The sequence below is a fragment of the Arvicola amphibius genome, chromosome 8 (genome assembly GCF_903992535.2).
Source record: "Arvicola amphibius chromosome 8, mArvAmp1.2, whole genome shotgun sequence".
Taxonomy (NCBI): Eukaryota; Metazoa; Chordata; class Mammalia; order Rodentia; family Cricetidae; genus Arvicola; species Arvicola amphibius.
Window position 1 is genome coordinate 51,910,550 of NC_052054.1, and position 16,945 is coordinate 51,927,494.

The following is a 16,945-nucleotide window of genomic DNA, read 5'->3' on the forward strand; positions in this document are numbered from 1 at the left end:
AGTAGAATTGCTCAGACATATGGTAATTCCAATATAGAACTCTATGAGGATTTGACAAAATACGTTGCACATTGGGTGCACCATTGTACATTTTTACCTAGTGTTTATGTTCAATTTGTCTTTAAAAAATATTTCTAGTCTTTGAGTTTTATACATGCATTCAGTGTATTTTGTATCTGTTTTAACTTCCTTCTCCTCTGGTGTTTTCCCAGATCACCTCGTCAGCTTCATATCTTCTTGGTCTCTGTCCCCATGTCTGTCTGTCTATCTGAATAACTCCCTGAGTCCGGTATTTGTGCAGGAGCATGGTTGACTTACTTCTGTGTTTTGCTATTACTTATTATTCTCTGTTCATTGTAAGAACTTTGAGTGTGTGTGTGTGTGTGTGTGTGTACAGACACAAGCACAGACATGAATGCTCATGTCTGCATGAAGTGCTATGTCATGTTTCTGGGCCAGAGCTGATTCTCCTCTTCCTCCTTTAAATGGGTCCTGAAGATGAAATTAAGTTATTAAACTTGCTCAGTAAGTGCTTCTACTTCCTGAACCATCTCAGCAACCCTGTCCTCTGTTCTTTAAAAATACTGTAACTATTCTAGTGGAAATAGTTTTCCCATAGATTTTTATTTTCCTATTGGCTTATGATATTTAACATCTTTTCATGTACTTACTGATCATTTATTTATATATCTTCAAAGAAATGTCTATAGAAAGAAGTCTTTTTCTATTAAATTGGGTTCTTCTGATTATAACATTTTAAAGGTCTGTAATTCTCTTTAATTGCTTGTACATAAGTGTTTAAAATTTTTCTCTTTTGAGACAAGGTCTCATCAGGTATACCAGGCTGCTTCAAACTTGGTGATTTTTCTGTTAGTCTCTTTCTCTCTCTCTCTCTCTTTTTTTTTTTTTTTTTTTTTTTTTTTTTTTTTTTTTTTTGGTTTTTCGAGACAGGGTTTCTCTGCAGCTTTTTTAGAGCCTGTCCTGGAACTAGCTCTTGTAGACCAGGCTGGCCTCGAACTCACAGAGATCCGCCTGCCTCTGCCTCCCGAGTGCTGGGATTAAAGGCGTGCGCCACCACCGCCCGGCTTCTCTCTCTCTTTTAATATTTTTATTTGATTTTATATGTATGCGTGTTTTCCTTGCATGTATGTCTGTGCACCACATGCAGGCCTGGTACTCACAGAGTCTGAGGATCCCCTGGAACTGGATTTACAGACAGTTGTGAGCTACCATGTAGGTACTGGGACTTGAACCCGGGTCTTTCTGGAAGAGCACTTAGTGCTCTTAAGTACCGAGCCATCTCTCTGGCTTCTGCTTCAGTCCTTTTCAGTGCCAGGCCTAGGATGTTACAGAATTGATCTTAGAGATTCCCTGGAGTACCACAGTACTTAGGGCACTGTGGACATTTGGATTTCTGAGAGAAACTCATCTGTCAGAACTATCAGCTCTGAATCGTTGGCATCTTCCCTTTTAGGTTGTGCTTACTCTGGTTTTGATGTCATGATGTTGGGAGCCTAGATGTTTAGCTTATTGTGATAAGTGTAGTGGCATTTTATTTGTATTTTAATAAATAAAACTTGCCCGAGGATCAGAGAGTAAAACAGCCACACTGGCCAGCCTTACAGACCAGTGTAGTGATGAGACGAGCAGGCCTGTTTTCATCCCGCCCGGATCCCACAAGGCTAGCTTTACACCAGAAATAACAACACACAAATAGTATTCATTTAAACACTGCCTGGCCCATTAGCTATAGCCTCTTACTGGCTAACTCTCACATCTTGCTTAATCCATTTCTAATAATCTGTGTAGCACTACAAGGTGGTGGCTTACTGGGAAAGATTCAGCATGTCTGACCTGGTGGCTGGCTTCATGGCGACTGTCTCACTGCCTTCTTCCTCCCAGCATTCTGTTCTGTCTTCCTTGCCTACCTATGTTCTGACCTATCAGGCCAAGCAGTTTTCTTTATTAATTAACCAATGAAAGCAACAGATAGATAGAAGACCCACCTGTATCAGACCAGGCAGCAATAACACACAGCTTTAGTTCCAGTAGCCACACTAGCCTGCCATAGAAACCAGGCGGTAGTGGTGCACGCCCTTAATTCCAGAAGTAGAGAGGATTATAAAACGGGAGGAGACAGTTCTCAGACACAATCTCATTCTGAGATTCCTGGAGGCAGGATTGCCCGTTTTGAACTGAGGTAAAGGTAAGAGTCAGTGGCTGGCTGTTTTGCTTTTCTGATCCTCAATGAAATGACGCTACAGATAAAAAAAAAAGCAACTGGTTTGCAAAAGAAATGATGAGGAGCAGGAAAGAAGACTGGAGATACTGAGTCTGATTCCAAGAATTCCTTTAAGTATTGTTAGGTTGGGGAGAGGAGAGACAGCTCCCTCCCTCCCTCCCTCCCTCTCTCCTCCTTCCCTCCTTACAGGGTTTCTCTGTGTAGCCTTAGCTGTCCTGGAGCTTGCTCTGTAGACCAGAGACCTGCCTGCCTCTGCTGAGTGCTGGGAGTAAAGGCGTGCGCCACCACTGCCCAGCTTTATTTTGTATTTCAACATGTGAGTATTTTATTAATATACAAATATATTTTGTTTAGGCAGAAACTCTTAGTAAGTTGCCTCATCCAAGTACTTCTTAAAGGGAATTGTTTCTTTTTACTAAGGTACCGAACAGATTGCTAAGATCCTAGTTGTGAATGAATGCTGGTGATCCTTTATCTAGATATGGTCAGTGCTTATTGTCTACTTAGTTTTCCATATTAAATAGATATCTTTTTTTTTATTATACAGTATACAGAACTTTTACTCCTTTTTACTTGTTGTGCATTGAGAGAGCTTGGCTACCTCTGTAGCTGAGGAGGACTACCTTAAATTTCTGATCCTCCTGCCTCCGCCTCTCAGTGCCTGCACTAAGGTACTTGCCCAAATAATGTGGTGCTGGGGATTGAACCCAGAGTTTTCAGCAGGCAACATACCAGCTGAGCCTTACCTGAAGCCCAACATTTAAAGTTTCTTTATATTTCAAACTAATAATTATTCATTTATTCATTCTTCTATGTTTTGGTCCATGTGTGATTCCTCCCCCCACATAGTGATGTAAATTGATTTATTGTGCCAAATGCTGTAAGTTTTAAAACTTTTGATAGATACTTCTAAATTTATAAATAATTTCATGCACTACCACTAACAGTATATGAAAGTGTCTCTCTATTTATTTTGAGACAGGGTTTCTCTGTGTAAAACAGTCCTGGTTGTCCTGGAACTCATTCTGTAGACCAGGTTGGCCTCAAACTCGCAAAGATCCTTCTGCCTCTGCCTCTGCCTCCTGAGTGCTGGGACTAAAGGTGTGCATTACTACACCTGGCTTCATTTCAGTTCTTAAACATTGGTGTGTGAAAGAGGAGAGAGAGAGAAAGAGAGAGAGAGAGAGAGAGAGAGAGAGAGCGAGCTCGAGTATTCGAGCTGGCACATACTTGCTTTTGAATGGGTATGGATATCAGGGGACAATTTCAGGACTCAGTTCTCTTCTACCTTGGGTTCCAAGAATTGAATTGAGCTCGGGCTGTCAGGCTTGAGTGGCAGCACGTTTACCTGCTGATCTGTTTTGCCAGCCCCTTGGTTCTGCGTCACATTTTTACACATGAAACTGTCTCTGTTTTAGATTGAGAGCTGATGGCCCTATGGTCTAGCTCTTTGGAACTGGAGTTTGTGATGGAGGTTCCTGTTTTACTGATCTTTATTTTATAATTGGTAACATCTTCAGGCTGTTACACAGTAGCAGATTTCTTGCAGCAGCCCCCCCCCCCCCCATGTAAAGGAATGCATTTATATAGTCTCTTCACCTACAGTTTTCTACTTTTATATTAAAAGTCATATTCAGAAATGCAGTCAGTTAAGAATCTGCCAGAAAGCTTTCTGGCTGGCCTGTATTCCTGCTGTTACTTATCTTAGAATGAAGGAAAAATTTCAAAGATGCATGCTGCACCATTCAGGAAAATGGTGTTCTAATTGGCTTTCTGTTGTTGTGATAAACACCATGACCAGAATCAACATGGAGAAGAAAGGGCTTATTTAGGGGCTTAAGTATCTGTCACAGCCTCATAGCTGAGGGAAGCCACAGCAGGAGCTGAAGCAGCTACCATGGAGGAACACTGCTTATTGGCTTGCTCCCTATGCCTTGCTCAATATGCTTTCTTATTATATACCTCGGGGCAGCCTGCCCAGGGGTGGCACTGCCCGCACTGCCTGGGCTCTCTCACGGCAATCATTAATGAAAGAGTATCCCACAAACTTGCCTACAGGCAGTCTGATGGAGATAGTTTCTCAGTTGAGAGTCCCATTTCCCAGTTGACTCTAGCTTGTGTCAAGGTGAGAAAAAACTCTCCAGTGTAAAGGGAGAAGAAACAATGTTCCTTATTGTGTTTGATGTAGAACTTGTTAGCAGCATTAAACAGAATTTCTTGCTAAGGAATAGAGGACAGAAACCATCCAGCTTTCCTTAGAATGAGCAGAGAGCATACACAAAGGTGCTTAGGTGTGTAGAGCTCTCTCATTTTGACTTCATGTAGAAGAAAAACCTGATCATTAGCATTGTGAATAAAATAAGGGCCAGGTATAGTTGCACATGTCTTTAATCCCAGTGTTTGGGAGGCAGAGACAGGTGTATCTATGTGAGTTCAAAATCAGCCTGGTGGTCTACATAGTGAGTTCCAGGACAGCCAGAGCTACACAGTGAAACCCTGTCTAAAAAAAAAAAAAAAAACAATAAAGCAAACAAACAAAAAAAGAAATAAGAAATTTGATTTTTTTTTCTTGGAACAAAAAGTCCAGAGATAGTTTTTGATTACTCGAGTATATTAGTCCAGAGATAGTTTTTGATTACTCGAGTATATTACCAAGTGTTCAACTCCTGTCTGTTCTGTGGCTTCTGTCTAGGTCAGTGGTTCTCAGTCTTCCTAGTGTTGTTGCAGGAACCCTTTAATAACCAACCATAAATTATTTCATTGCTATTTCTTTTTTCTTTTTCTTTGTTTGGTTTTTTAAGACAGGGTTTCCCTGTAGCTTTTGGTTCCTGTTCTGGAACTAGCTCTTGTAGACCAGGCTGGCCTTGAACTCACAGAGATCCGCCTGCCTCTGCCCCTGAGTGCTGGGATTAAAGGCGTGCGTCACCACTGCCCGACTTCATTGCTGTTCTGTTACTGTTAATGACTCATACTGGAAATACCTGATATGTGAGCCCTGTGAAAGGGTCGAGACCCACAGGTTGAGAACCTCTGCTATAGCTGTTCCAAATGATTGTTGTGCCTCCATCATAGACAGTATGAGGAAGAGAAAGGGGCTGTGTCAACCAAGTTGTATACACGTGCTTTTAGCTAGGTTGTGGAGCCATCTCTCCAGCACCTACGTTATCATGGCTTCGGTGTGGAAAGAAGTTCAGCATGAGCCAGTATAAGGCAAAGTTGGGAGTTTATGAAAAGGCATTTTAAACAGTTCTTAAGCACAGGGGTTAACAGAAAAGAGTATTTTAGGGAGAGAATAAGACATGGCTAGGTGCATATGGACTTTTCAAGGGAGAATATCACTCTGTTGTCTTTATAATAGTCATGTAGAATTTTGTTGATTTCTGAAGTCATTACTGCTAAGAAAACGGAATGAAGTCACAAAGTGGTTGCTGAGGTGCATCTGACAGGGTCACATCTGGTAAGGGCGCACTGCAGCACATGGATGCTGGTCGCTAGGATGTCGTCACTGTTAACAGCCTTATTTCCGAAATTCCCAGGTGCCTGCACAAAGAGTGAGATTCTGCCTGAGGTCATAGACACTGAGGCCTTAAGCCTGCTTTATTGTTATTTAATATTTGGGATTTTCTACATAAAGAGATGGATGTATAGTTGTTAGATCAGGGTGAGAGTACCACATTCTTGAGAAGGGTTGAGTCAGGGCTGGGGAGGTGACCCAGCGGGTCAGCTGACTGCTGTGTGAGCATGAGAACCTGAGTTCAGGTCCCAGGACCCGGGTAGAAGGCCAGAGGTGGCGGCTTTAGTTTATAACCTAGTGCTTTTGTAGTCGGATGGGTGGTGGAGACAGACTCAGCAGCTCACCTGGCATGCAGTGTCGAACAGAAGAGACCTACTTCAGACAAGGGGGGAGCTTGAGCTTGCCCTCCAATCTCCACAAAGTTGAGCCAGACTGTTGAGCTTCTATCAGAGTAGAACGCTGCCCTCTCTCTTTGTCCTTGTCTACCTTTGCTTTTGGCCTCTCTCTGTTATTAGGCAGGTGGTCTTTTGCTGTTTTTATCAGCATTTTATTGTGGGACTGCTAAATGTCTTCATTTGTCTATTGATTATCTTTTGGGTGCCCCACTCCTCTCCCCTTCAGTAAGCATTATATGGTGGCTAAGATTGTGCTTTTAATTTAAACCGTATAGATTTATAAATCTGATTATATTCCTTTGGCGAATGACTTGGACAAATTGACGCTGTGTCTTTGTTTTCCTTATTGGGAAAATGGGTACTAGTGTCTACCTCGTGGGGCTGTTGGGAGGGCATGTGGTAATCCATGGGAAGGATTACCTGGCAGAAACTCTGCTTCTCAGGGATGGGGTGTGGTGGCGTGGCACACACCTTTAATCCCAGCACTTGGAAGGCAGAGGCAGGCAGATCTCTGTGAGTTCAAGACCAGTCTGGTCTACAGTGTGAGTAGCCAGGACAGCCAGGACTGATACATAGAGAAACCCTGTTCGAAAAACAAAAACAAAACAACATAAAAAAAGAAGCTCTGCTGCCACTGTTAAACTTTATGCACTGTTTTTGTGGAGGGGAAATTCCTAGAAAAGTGTAGTGTTTCAAAATAGGTATCGGCAAACACAGTCTTAGCACGCTTTCCGGTAAAAGCTGCATAACTTGTGCCACCTCAGGGCTAGGGTGATGTCTAAGCCTTTGGTTTCAGTGAGGTATGTGTTCTGTGTATTTGCATATTTGTAAGTTGTGGAAAGATTTACATATAAAGTGATTGGTATTTTCTGACTTTTAGCCATCAGCAATTTCAGTCATCAGGAAAGTTCTCATGAGCTGTGTATCCACTCCCTAGGCATTTGTTCTGTAGAGAGGTTTTCAGAATTTCTGTAAAGGGCCAGTGTACACACAAATAGGCTGTGCGGTCTGCTGTGTATGCTGAATTCTATAGTTGAGAGAAAGCAACCCTGTTTGGTTTTTACTTAAACAAATAAAAGTCTTACTGAGCTCCATGACCCTTGACTTTAACCCCAGCATAAGAGCCAGAAGCAGATAATCTTTGTAAGTTTTTTTTTTTTTTTTTTTTTTTTGGTTTTTCGAGACAGGGTTTCTCTGCAGCTTTAGAGCCTGTCCTGGAGCTCTTGTAGACCAGGCTGGTCTCGAACTCACAGAGATCCGCCTACCTCTGCCTCCCGAGTGCTGGGATTAAAGGCATGCGCCACCACCGCCCGGCTCTTTGTAAGTTGTTTTTTTTTTTTTTTTTTTTTTTTTTTTTTGGTTTTTCGAGACAGGGTTTCTCTGTAGCTTTGGAGCCTGTCCTGGAACTAGCTCTTGTAGACCAGGCTGGTCTCGAACTCACAGAGATCCGCCTGCCTCTGCCTCCCGAGTGCTGGGATTAAAGGCGTGAGCCACCGCCGCCCGGCTCTTTGTAAGTTTTGAGGCAAGTTCCAAGCCATGCCCCCCCTCCCCAACCTAGGTCTGTTTCTGTTTTTCATGATTTGACATATCTAACAAAATCAAAAGAAACTTTACTAAGGTACATGTAGTCTTTGAAGTTTGCTTATGATTGCATTTTTTAAATAGTAGGAAAAACTCTGCAGAGAAACCCTGACTCGAAAAACAAACAAACAAAAAAAACAAAAAAAAAAACAAAAAAAAATAGTAGGAAAAACTAAACTAAAGCAACTATATGCTTAAAAAAAAAGCAGCCAGCTTTGATAAAGAAGCTAAAAGAGGTGTGGGAGGGAGGAGACATTCCTGCTATTTTCAGATTTAATGTTACTGTGCTTTTACCTGGTAAGAAGAAATTTGTTACAGTTCAAACGAGCTATCTCCCTGCATGGAGAAGTCCGACATCTGCACTCAGTCTTTCCCCATTCCCATAGCACCTCACGAGGCCACAAGATGCAGTGCCCTGCTTTCTACTTTAAAAAACCAGTTGCCCTGATGAGAAGAATGGATTTATATTGATTGGTATAGTCAATGATGGGACTGTAGGCTGCGTTGGGACGGAGTTCTGCAAAGTGAGACAGATAGACTGTTTTCATTCTGAGCTAACATTGTTCATAATGTTTAGGAACAAACTCGTGAGTCTTACTACATTTTGGCAGTGCATGCAGAGGAAGCAAAACAGACACAATTGAGAGTCTTTTAAAACACACGAGCGGTGCTGGAGAGATGACTCAGTGTTAAGAGCACTGGCTGTTCTTCCAGGAGTCCTGAATTCAGTTCCCATCAACCACATGGTGGCTCGCAACCCTCCATAATTAGATCTGGTGCCCTCTTCTGGCCTGCAGGCAGACATGCAGGCAGAACTATTTACATAATAAATAAATCTTTTTTTAAAAAACCACAGAAGCAATGTCATTCAGTAAGTACTTAGGATGGAAGCTGGCAGCACATTTGCGGAGGGAAAAAAGATGATGACCATGTGGGCCTGGCTAAAGAATTGGCCTCTAACCTGGTAGAGAACGAGAGGAATGCATTCCAAGTGGAGTAGATTCCAGGAGTTCCCAGGACAAAAATAGGCATTTTTTTTTTCTGGTTGTACAAGGAATATATGTTACAAAAAAGGAACCATTAAACACTGTGATAAGATCCTCTAATCCCTTTTACTAGAGGTGGCCACCATCCAGCACCTGCATAGCCTCACAAAAGGCAACTTGGTGGTTACTTCTCACAGTGGGTGGCACAGAGGGCAGGAGAGGGAGAACTGGAGCCTTAGTACAGAAGTGATGAGAAATGCTGTGTTTCTGGTCTCTTTGGTAGCTGTTGGGTAGACAGGATAGGGCTGGGGAGGTTCAGGGCTTAGGAGGTTAGAGCTAATTCAGTGACTAGTTAGAGGAGTGGAGTGACTAGTTAGAGTTAGTTAGAACTAATTCAGTGACTAGTTAGAGGAGTGGAGTGACTAGTTAGAGTTAGTTAGAACTAATTCAGTGACTAGTTAGAGGAGTGGAGTGAAGCCGGAAGACTGGCCAGTAAGAAGCTTGAACCAAATTGTGATGTCATTAGGCAAGATTTGGGTAAGTGATATTGACACATACTTTTTTAAATTTATTTTTTGGTCATAAGTTGCTATAGTTTTCTTATTATTACTTTTCCCTCCCCCTTCCCTCTCCTCTTTTCTTTTTAAGACAAAAGCTCATTCTGTATCCCTGAATTGCCTAAAACTCACCTAGTCTGGTTTACAGGTCACAGAGATCAGCCAGCCTCTACCTCCAGAGTGCTAGGATTAAATGTGTGGGCCTCTATACCCTGCTCCTTTTGATAATAATCATTATAATGGGTGTGAGATAATATTGGACCGAGGACTTTTGTTTGTCTTGAGACAGTCTGCTAAGTAGACGAGAGATGAGGCTGCTCTTGTACTGGTAATGTTTGCTTTTGCCTCTATACGTAGGAGTTATATAGCCTTGTGCCACTAGGTCAGCTTAAGTTTTTTTAAAAAAATGTGTGTGTGTACACATACTTGTGTACTTGTATGTGCTACAGGCATGTGTGTGGTGCTCAGAAGATACCTTGTGGGAGTTACTTCTCTTTCGTATGTGTTTCAGGGATTGAACTCAGGTTGGCAGGATTGGCGACAGAGCACTCAAACCTGCTTGCTGAACTTACAACCCCCCACCCCAAGACAGGGTTTCTCTATGTAACAGCCTTGGCTGTCCTGGAAATTGCCTAGTAGACCAGGCTGGCCTCCAGTTTACAGAGGTTTGCTTGCCTCTGTCTCTGAGTGCTAGGACTGAAGGTGTCACCACCACACCTGGGTGTATCAGAGTTCTAACCATTGCTATTTTTTCTTTTTTCCTAGTTATTTGGTGATACTTTAAAAGAGTGTTACATAATGGGATCATATTCTCTAATAGCTAGTAAATATATTTTTGTTTGGTGAGTCTGTCTCACTTATGTAACTTAACACTGGCCTTGAGCTTAAGGCTTCCTGCCTTTACTTCAATTCTCAGATGCCCAGTTATCTTGGAGGTTTTTAAGAAACTGTCTATTACTAGGAAAGTGAAACAAATAGATAATTTTTAACCTGATTACATATTTAATATTTTATAGGAATAGTTTCTGAGAGTCATGTTCCCTGGTCATTTTTGTTTTACAGTACTGGAGCAGAGTTCATTTCCCCCATCCTGCCTAGCTTGCGTTCTCCTTTCAGTAGCACTCAGAGCTAAAGCTTGCTCTTGGAATAGCTGCAGCTCCCTAGTTTACACCCCCTCTCCCTCTGCGTTTGCTCCCTTCCTGTGTGTGTGTTTAAAACAGCACCAGCAGGGTTTTAGTGATAGTAAGGATAATTACTCCCTCAAATATGGGGCAGGCCACCTGGTTTACTCAAACTGAATCTAAACGTTAGATTTCTGACTCAACAGTGACATAAGAGACCTTTAATGACACCAGTCCGTGTTAAACAAAGACAGTTTGAATGAGTCTTAAAAGCTCTGCTGTTGACGGCCTGGCATCTACAACGTGAGTGTTCAGTTCAGTTGCAGTAGCACACTGGGGTTTCCCGGCTGCCACTTCCTCAGCAGGTCTGAAATATGCACTCCCCACTGCTGCCAGTCTACAGTCATTATGGTTTCTTCAGCCCTCAGAACATTTTTAGGAGAGACTCTTTGGCCTGCTTGACTTAATGGTACATAAGAACTCAGTAAACTGACAGAATGAAGATGAACTGAGATGCCAAGAGAAGATTTCATTGCAAGCGCTGTGAGCAGAAAGAGATGTCTTCTCCCAGAGTGACCACCAGGTCTGCCGTAGCTAAGCCTCTGACAACCCTTCTTGGCTTAAAGCACATGAGCCAGCTTCTCGTTATCAGGTGTACATCATCTCTGCCATGTGGGACATTTTCTTAGGGATATATGAGCAATACTCCATGTGGCCTGATGGGTCCTCAATGGCTACATCATCCACAGAGACGAGCTTGCTCAGAACAGGATCGAGGGGAGCCAGACAGTGTGTGTAGTGATGGGGAGTAGTCCTCTAGTGATCTTCGTTCTAGGGCCACAGGAGGGACACTCTGCAGACCTGAAAAGGAATACACTTCCATATCATGCTTCTCTTGCACTGGCACTCCTTGCCTACACACACACACACACACACACACACACACACACACACACACACACACACACACACACACACACACACACACACACCCTTGCCCTGGCTTAGCTTGGAAACAGACCAGAAGTCAGAAGACTTTCTAGGGAGACGGGTCATATCGGAGGGCTCTTCCTTTTTACTCACTGGCGGGAGCCTTGGAACTGAACTTCCCAGAGACTCAGTGCCTGCCCCTGAGGTCTCTCCTGCATTGACCTCTTTGGGGCTTGAAATCCCCAACCCACTACTGCCTTAGGGTGGCTCAGTCTGGCTTCTGTGCTTGAGCTGGGCTGCTGGGAGCAGATGCTGTTATGCTGCCATGAATGAACTTGGAACCATGAGGAACGACATCAGGTTCTCTCTGCTCACGTGGATTTAGGTTTGCTGTCATATGTTGCTGTTCTGACTGAGGCTCTGACACTTGTGCCACCTCCAATAGACAGAGACACGATGGACCCTGACGTGTCCACTCTTAATTTCTTAAAGGCAGTTTGTAGGCTCTCTCTTCCTCTCCATCCTTGACTTCAGATTGCATTGTGAAAGTTTCTGCACTCCTATGGATGTTCTCACTTACAACTGGGGTGCTCCCAGGGATCTGGCCCATCCTCAGCCTCTGTCTGACCGACCCAGATCCAAACCCTGCAGATAGAGCCCCTGGTGTGTTTTAAATAGTTCTCTCCCAATATTCTCAATAATTTCTGTTTCTAAGAAGAAAATGTGCTCTGAATTGTAGGAACCTCCATATTCTATTTTGTGAAGTTTATTTTTCTATTTAATTAACATCTTTTATTTTCCACATACATATATGGGCTCTCACATAATTGAAAAACAGTTGGTACTTTCAGTTTGTGTGCATTCGCACCTTTTTTCTATTTTTTTAATAGCATAAATCTGTTTTTTCATAAGTGTATATAGTAATTCAAGCTCAGTGAGTCAGCATTTGGTATTTTTGCATATCCAATTGCAAAATATATGATGACCTGTGGTGTTAGTTTATGTTGTTGATTTTCTTGTCAACTCTGAAGTCTGAATCCTTGGTAGATATGTAGACTTAGAGAGGTGTTTGCCATTTTATGTTTTGGGAAGTGTAACTTTAAATCTACATAAACTGCCTTTGCTTCTGCTGTACTCATGGTTTCCAGGAGGGCGTCCTGTATGGACCTGAGTGGGGGCGACGGCAGACTCTTCAGTAGAGGATAAAGAGTGTCATCTTCTAGTGTCACTGTCTGTGCTGGGGAGGCTTTCTCTGAGTGTCACCAGAGAACAGGTAAAACAGTACAGCAAATGACCTCTTTGATCCAATTTAAGATACATTTAATTCAGTATTGCTAAAGTCTGGAGAGAGAGAGAGAGAGAGAGAGAGAGAGAGAGAGAGAGAACACTTTAAACTCTAGGGCGGTGAGAGGGCTCAGTGGGTAAAGGCACTTGCTGCCAACAAGGCTGTTGAGTTTTAATCCCTGGAACCCACGTAGTGGAAGGAGAGAGCCAGCTCCTGCAGGTTGGCCTCTACTGCCACATGCACACTGGCATCTGTGTGCTTGCTTGCATGTACACACACAAGTAAATGTAACAAAACTAGAAAACTGTATAGCGCTGGATAGTGGCTTTCCCTCTCTCCGACATTAAGATTCAGAGTAATTAATAAAAAGAGAACACTAGTATATTGTCTAATGCACTGTCATTTTCTCAGACTTAGCCGCGCTGTGGTTTCTTCCTGGGAACTTGTCCAAGTCATTATTCATGTTGTATTCTTCCCTACTGCTCCTTTTACTGAAAGATTGCTTCACAATAAATAGAAGGCAGCCTAATCCGTGACTCATGACTGGAGGATAGACATTCTTATGTTAAGTTCCATGTGCCAGAAATGCTGCTTTCCAATATGCTAATTATCTCTTCCGAACTTGTTAATATGCTCTTCTCTCAAGTTTGTTCTTGTTTTAGTAGAGAAACAAACACATCCCACATACTTGTAAAATATGATTTATAGAAGCTTTTTAATGAATTGTTTTTAAAGAAAATAATGAGATTAGATGAGACATTCTGGCATACTTTTCTTGGGCAGTGTTTCTTTGATTAAAAAAAGGGACCATTTTGCCATCTACATGCTGACTATTATACTACTATTATGAGTTTACACCGCTGTTTGTGAAGTTTCTCTGCCTTCCTGGAATAGTTCTGTTAAAGAGAGTGCTGTGTACATGCATGTGCCACTTCTTGTGACTGTGCCTTGCATGTTGGGCCTCACTGTCCATCTTGTTTGAAGAGACTCTTGTCCAGTTCACACACCGTGAGCACCGTCTGCAGATTCTCGCTCTCTGTCTCCAGCTCTCTGTAGGTGCACAGGGGTCACAGACATTCCACAATGTATCAGGCTTTTATTTTGATTTGTTTTAGGTTTTTATGAGGCATAAGAACTCTGGTCTTCACACTTGCATATTTGCATGACAAGTACTTCTACCTAGGGAGACATCTTTCCCAGTTCTAGTAGTTTTTAGTTTTCATGTGGAGACAGGTCTCAGCCTTCTCGCTGTGTAAATCTGGCTGAATTAGAACTCTCTGTGTGGACTAGGCAGACCTCCAATTCTCAGATATGTTTTTGCCTCCATCCCTTGAGTGCTGGGATTAAAGGTGTACATCAACACATTTGGCTTAGATTTTTTTTCTTTAACAAAAGATCTGTAGCAGCTGACATACTGCTATACTCCAAAGCATAAACTTAACAAATTTAATAAATTAACAACGTTAATTTGTAGATAGATTTTGAATGAAAATTAGAAAAACTGTTTTGTTTTATGTCATTTGAAGATTATGCTCTTTTAGGTATTGAGTAAGCATCTGTACACCGCATCTTCTGTTCAGGATGTGTGGTTTATATGAGATTGGATAGTATGCATTGTTCAGTCTCTGCTTGTGCTCAAGACAGGGTCAGTCCATTTGACAGTCAACTCTCACTTCCTCCTGCTGCTTAGAGGCAGCAGTTTCAGGCTGTTTAGTGGGGTGAGCTATAATTTTACATCTGAAACCCTGCCTTTTCCTTTCTTCAATGACTATTTTTAATTTGTTGGTAATAATTGGAAGTGATTTTCTTGAACTTTTCTGTACTGTAGCCCAAGTTCTAATAGATCTTAATAATAAAAGCCCAGAGTCAGAAAACATAGTGGAAACCACTGAGAGACAAGGATCAAAACCACAGCCGCCTTACCTACTCAGCTTCCCAGCTGAAAAAGTACAGAGTTCCTGTCTCCTCCCACCTTATCACTTCCTCTCTCTGCCCAGCCATGGCACTTTCTGTCTGTGCAGACCTCCAGACCTCTATGGTTAGCTAGTAGCTAGCTCTGCCCTCTGTTCTTAGGCAAGCTTTTTTAGGCAAGGTATTACCAGGCCAGGTAGTGGTGGCAGCAGCGGCGCACGCCTGTAATCCCAGAGGCAGGCAGATCTCTGTGAGTTCAAGGCCAGCCAGGACAGGCTCCAAAGCTACAGAGAAACCATGTCTCGAAAAAAAACAAAACAAAAAAAAACCCCCAAAAGATATTAACCACACTTTCACTTCCAAATTAATTGACTATTTTATTTGAATTATGCACATTTATTTAATGTATATGCTATATATTGTTATTAAGAATCTCAGAGTTACTCTTATTAAAAAAAACCTCATCTCATTTACTTCCCTATCCCTTATTAGTTTCTTTGAGAAATGAGATTAACTATATAGTTATGAAAAATTTAAAAATTAATTAAAAATTAAAAAGCTCTCTGTGTGTGTATATTTATATATATGTGTATGTATATGTACGTGTGCATATGTATGTGTCCATGGGGGTGAGAGGCATAACATTCCCTTTGGAGCTAGAGTTACAGGTAACTGGCTGTAAGCTGCCCATTGTAGGTTGCAGGAACTGAATTTTGGTCCTCTGCAAGAGCAGGGCGTACTCTGTTGAATCATGTTGACTCATCTGCTGACTCATCTCTCCAGGGCATCAACCCCTCACCCTGATTTTTTGAGAGAGAGTCTCATGCCATTTTGCCTCTTGTTATATAGCCAAGGTTGACAGTGAACTTCTGATTCTCCTGTCTCAACCTCCCAGGTGGCAAAGTTACAAGCCTGCACCATCATACCTGGTTTTACCTGGTGCTGCGAACTGAACCTAGGGCTCTGTGAGTGGTAGTCAGGCACTATCTCAACTGAACTACATCCTCAGCCTGATATATATATATATATATTGCATTTTATGTATGACGGGACCATTGTTTTCAAAGTGATGTTGTTATAGGCTCTGTCCATTCTTCTGTTTTCACGACTTGACTTTCATATTTCTGTCTCCCTTCTAAGCTGTAGGCATTTGAACATTTCCCTTTACACATCACCAAAGTCCTCAACTTAAGTTCCCTGAAACGTCCTCAATATGTCCGTTTTAACCCAGTAAATGTACACTGTTCCTCATTGCCCAGCCTGCTAACAGGGCCCATTCTTGGTTTTCTTTCATTTGCTTCTTTACTCTTGTTCTGGGGGCACTGTGCCTAGTTATTTTTCAGATCCATCTACTCTCCTTATTTCTTCTGCTACCACCCTAATTTATATTATTGTCCCCATATACTAGTTAAAGTAGTCTCTACTTCTGTTGTGTGTTCACACCTCCAAACTACCTATAGGGAAACAAACTGTTCACGATTCTTAACTTTATGTTTAGGATGACGTTCCGGTTCCTTTACGTGACTCACATGTTCTGCTTGTCTCTTTGTCAGTGTTTCCCCTCCCTTGCTCTAAACCAGCCTTCAGATGTATCACGCTCATTTGCATGTGGGCCTTGGCCATGCTATTCTTTTCTCAGGAGTATAAAGACACACACACAAAAATTGCTGTGGTGATTAAAGCTGAATCCCTTCTTCTGGAATATTTCCCCCTCTGCTAAACTCATAATCTAGGAGGTGTTACTTACCCTGTCAGCTTCCAGTGGGATTGTAGCATGTAATAGGACTCAAGAGTCCGTGTTGGGTTTCTGCCATGTAGTGCATACCATGAAAGGACAGCTGTTTGTGGTTCATAACAAACATGTTGTGCTCTAGGGTAGTACTGATTCGTGTTGATTTCAAAAGCTGATTAATGGTAAATGGAAAAGATAGCTGTTCAGTATAGATTAAGAGTACAGTGGCTCCTCTTTACTGGTATTTACCTTTGATTTTAATTGGGTAACAATTTAATTAGTGTCTTGGTTTTTAACTTATTAGTGATTTGAGTTTAACTCTTGGATTGGAATTTGTATGAAATACTTAATTTGATAAGGCTAGGTTTGCCTGAGTAGTTTGTTTTTGGAAATCTTGTAGCCCAGGCTAGCCCTGGACTCACTGTGTAGGTATAGATGACCTTGGACTCCTAATTCCCCTGCCTCTACATCCCTAAAGTTGTGTATTAGTAGGACCATTAAGTAGACAAATTCTGGAGAACATATGTGGGATTCTTGAAAGCAAATGGCTATTACATAAGCAATTAATGATTATTATAGAAAAACCAGGAGAGATAAAGATGCCAGTAATAGTCTCTCCATTGTTAATCGTTTATGTAAGATGTATTTTATAGTACATACAGTACACTTTATGATACAGAAAGGAGGAAAT

General features: G+C 42.0%; 1 protein-coding gene and 1 pseudogene across 4 annotated transcripts in view; one reads left to right on the forward strand and one right to left on the reverse strand.

Annotated features, from left to right (window-relative positions):
* The window catches only part of Cdk19 (cyclin dependent kinase 19), a 138,194-nt gene that overhangs the window by 16,109 nt on the left and 105,140 nt on the right, over positions 1–16,945 (forward strand). The gene's annotated exons all lie outside the window — the stretch shown is intronic.
* On the reverse strand, positions 11,045–11,867 carry LOC119820916 (annotated as a pseudogene).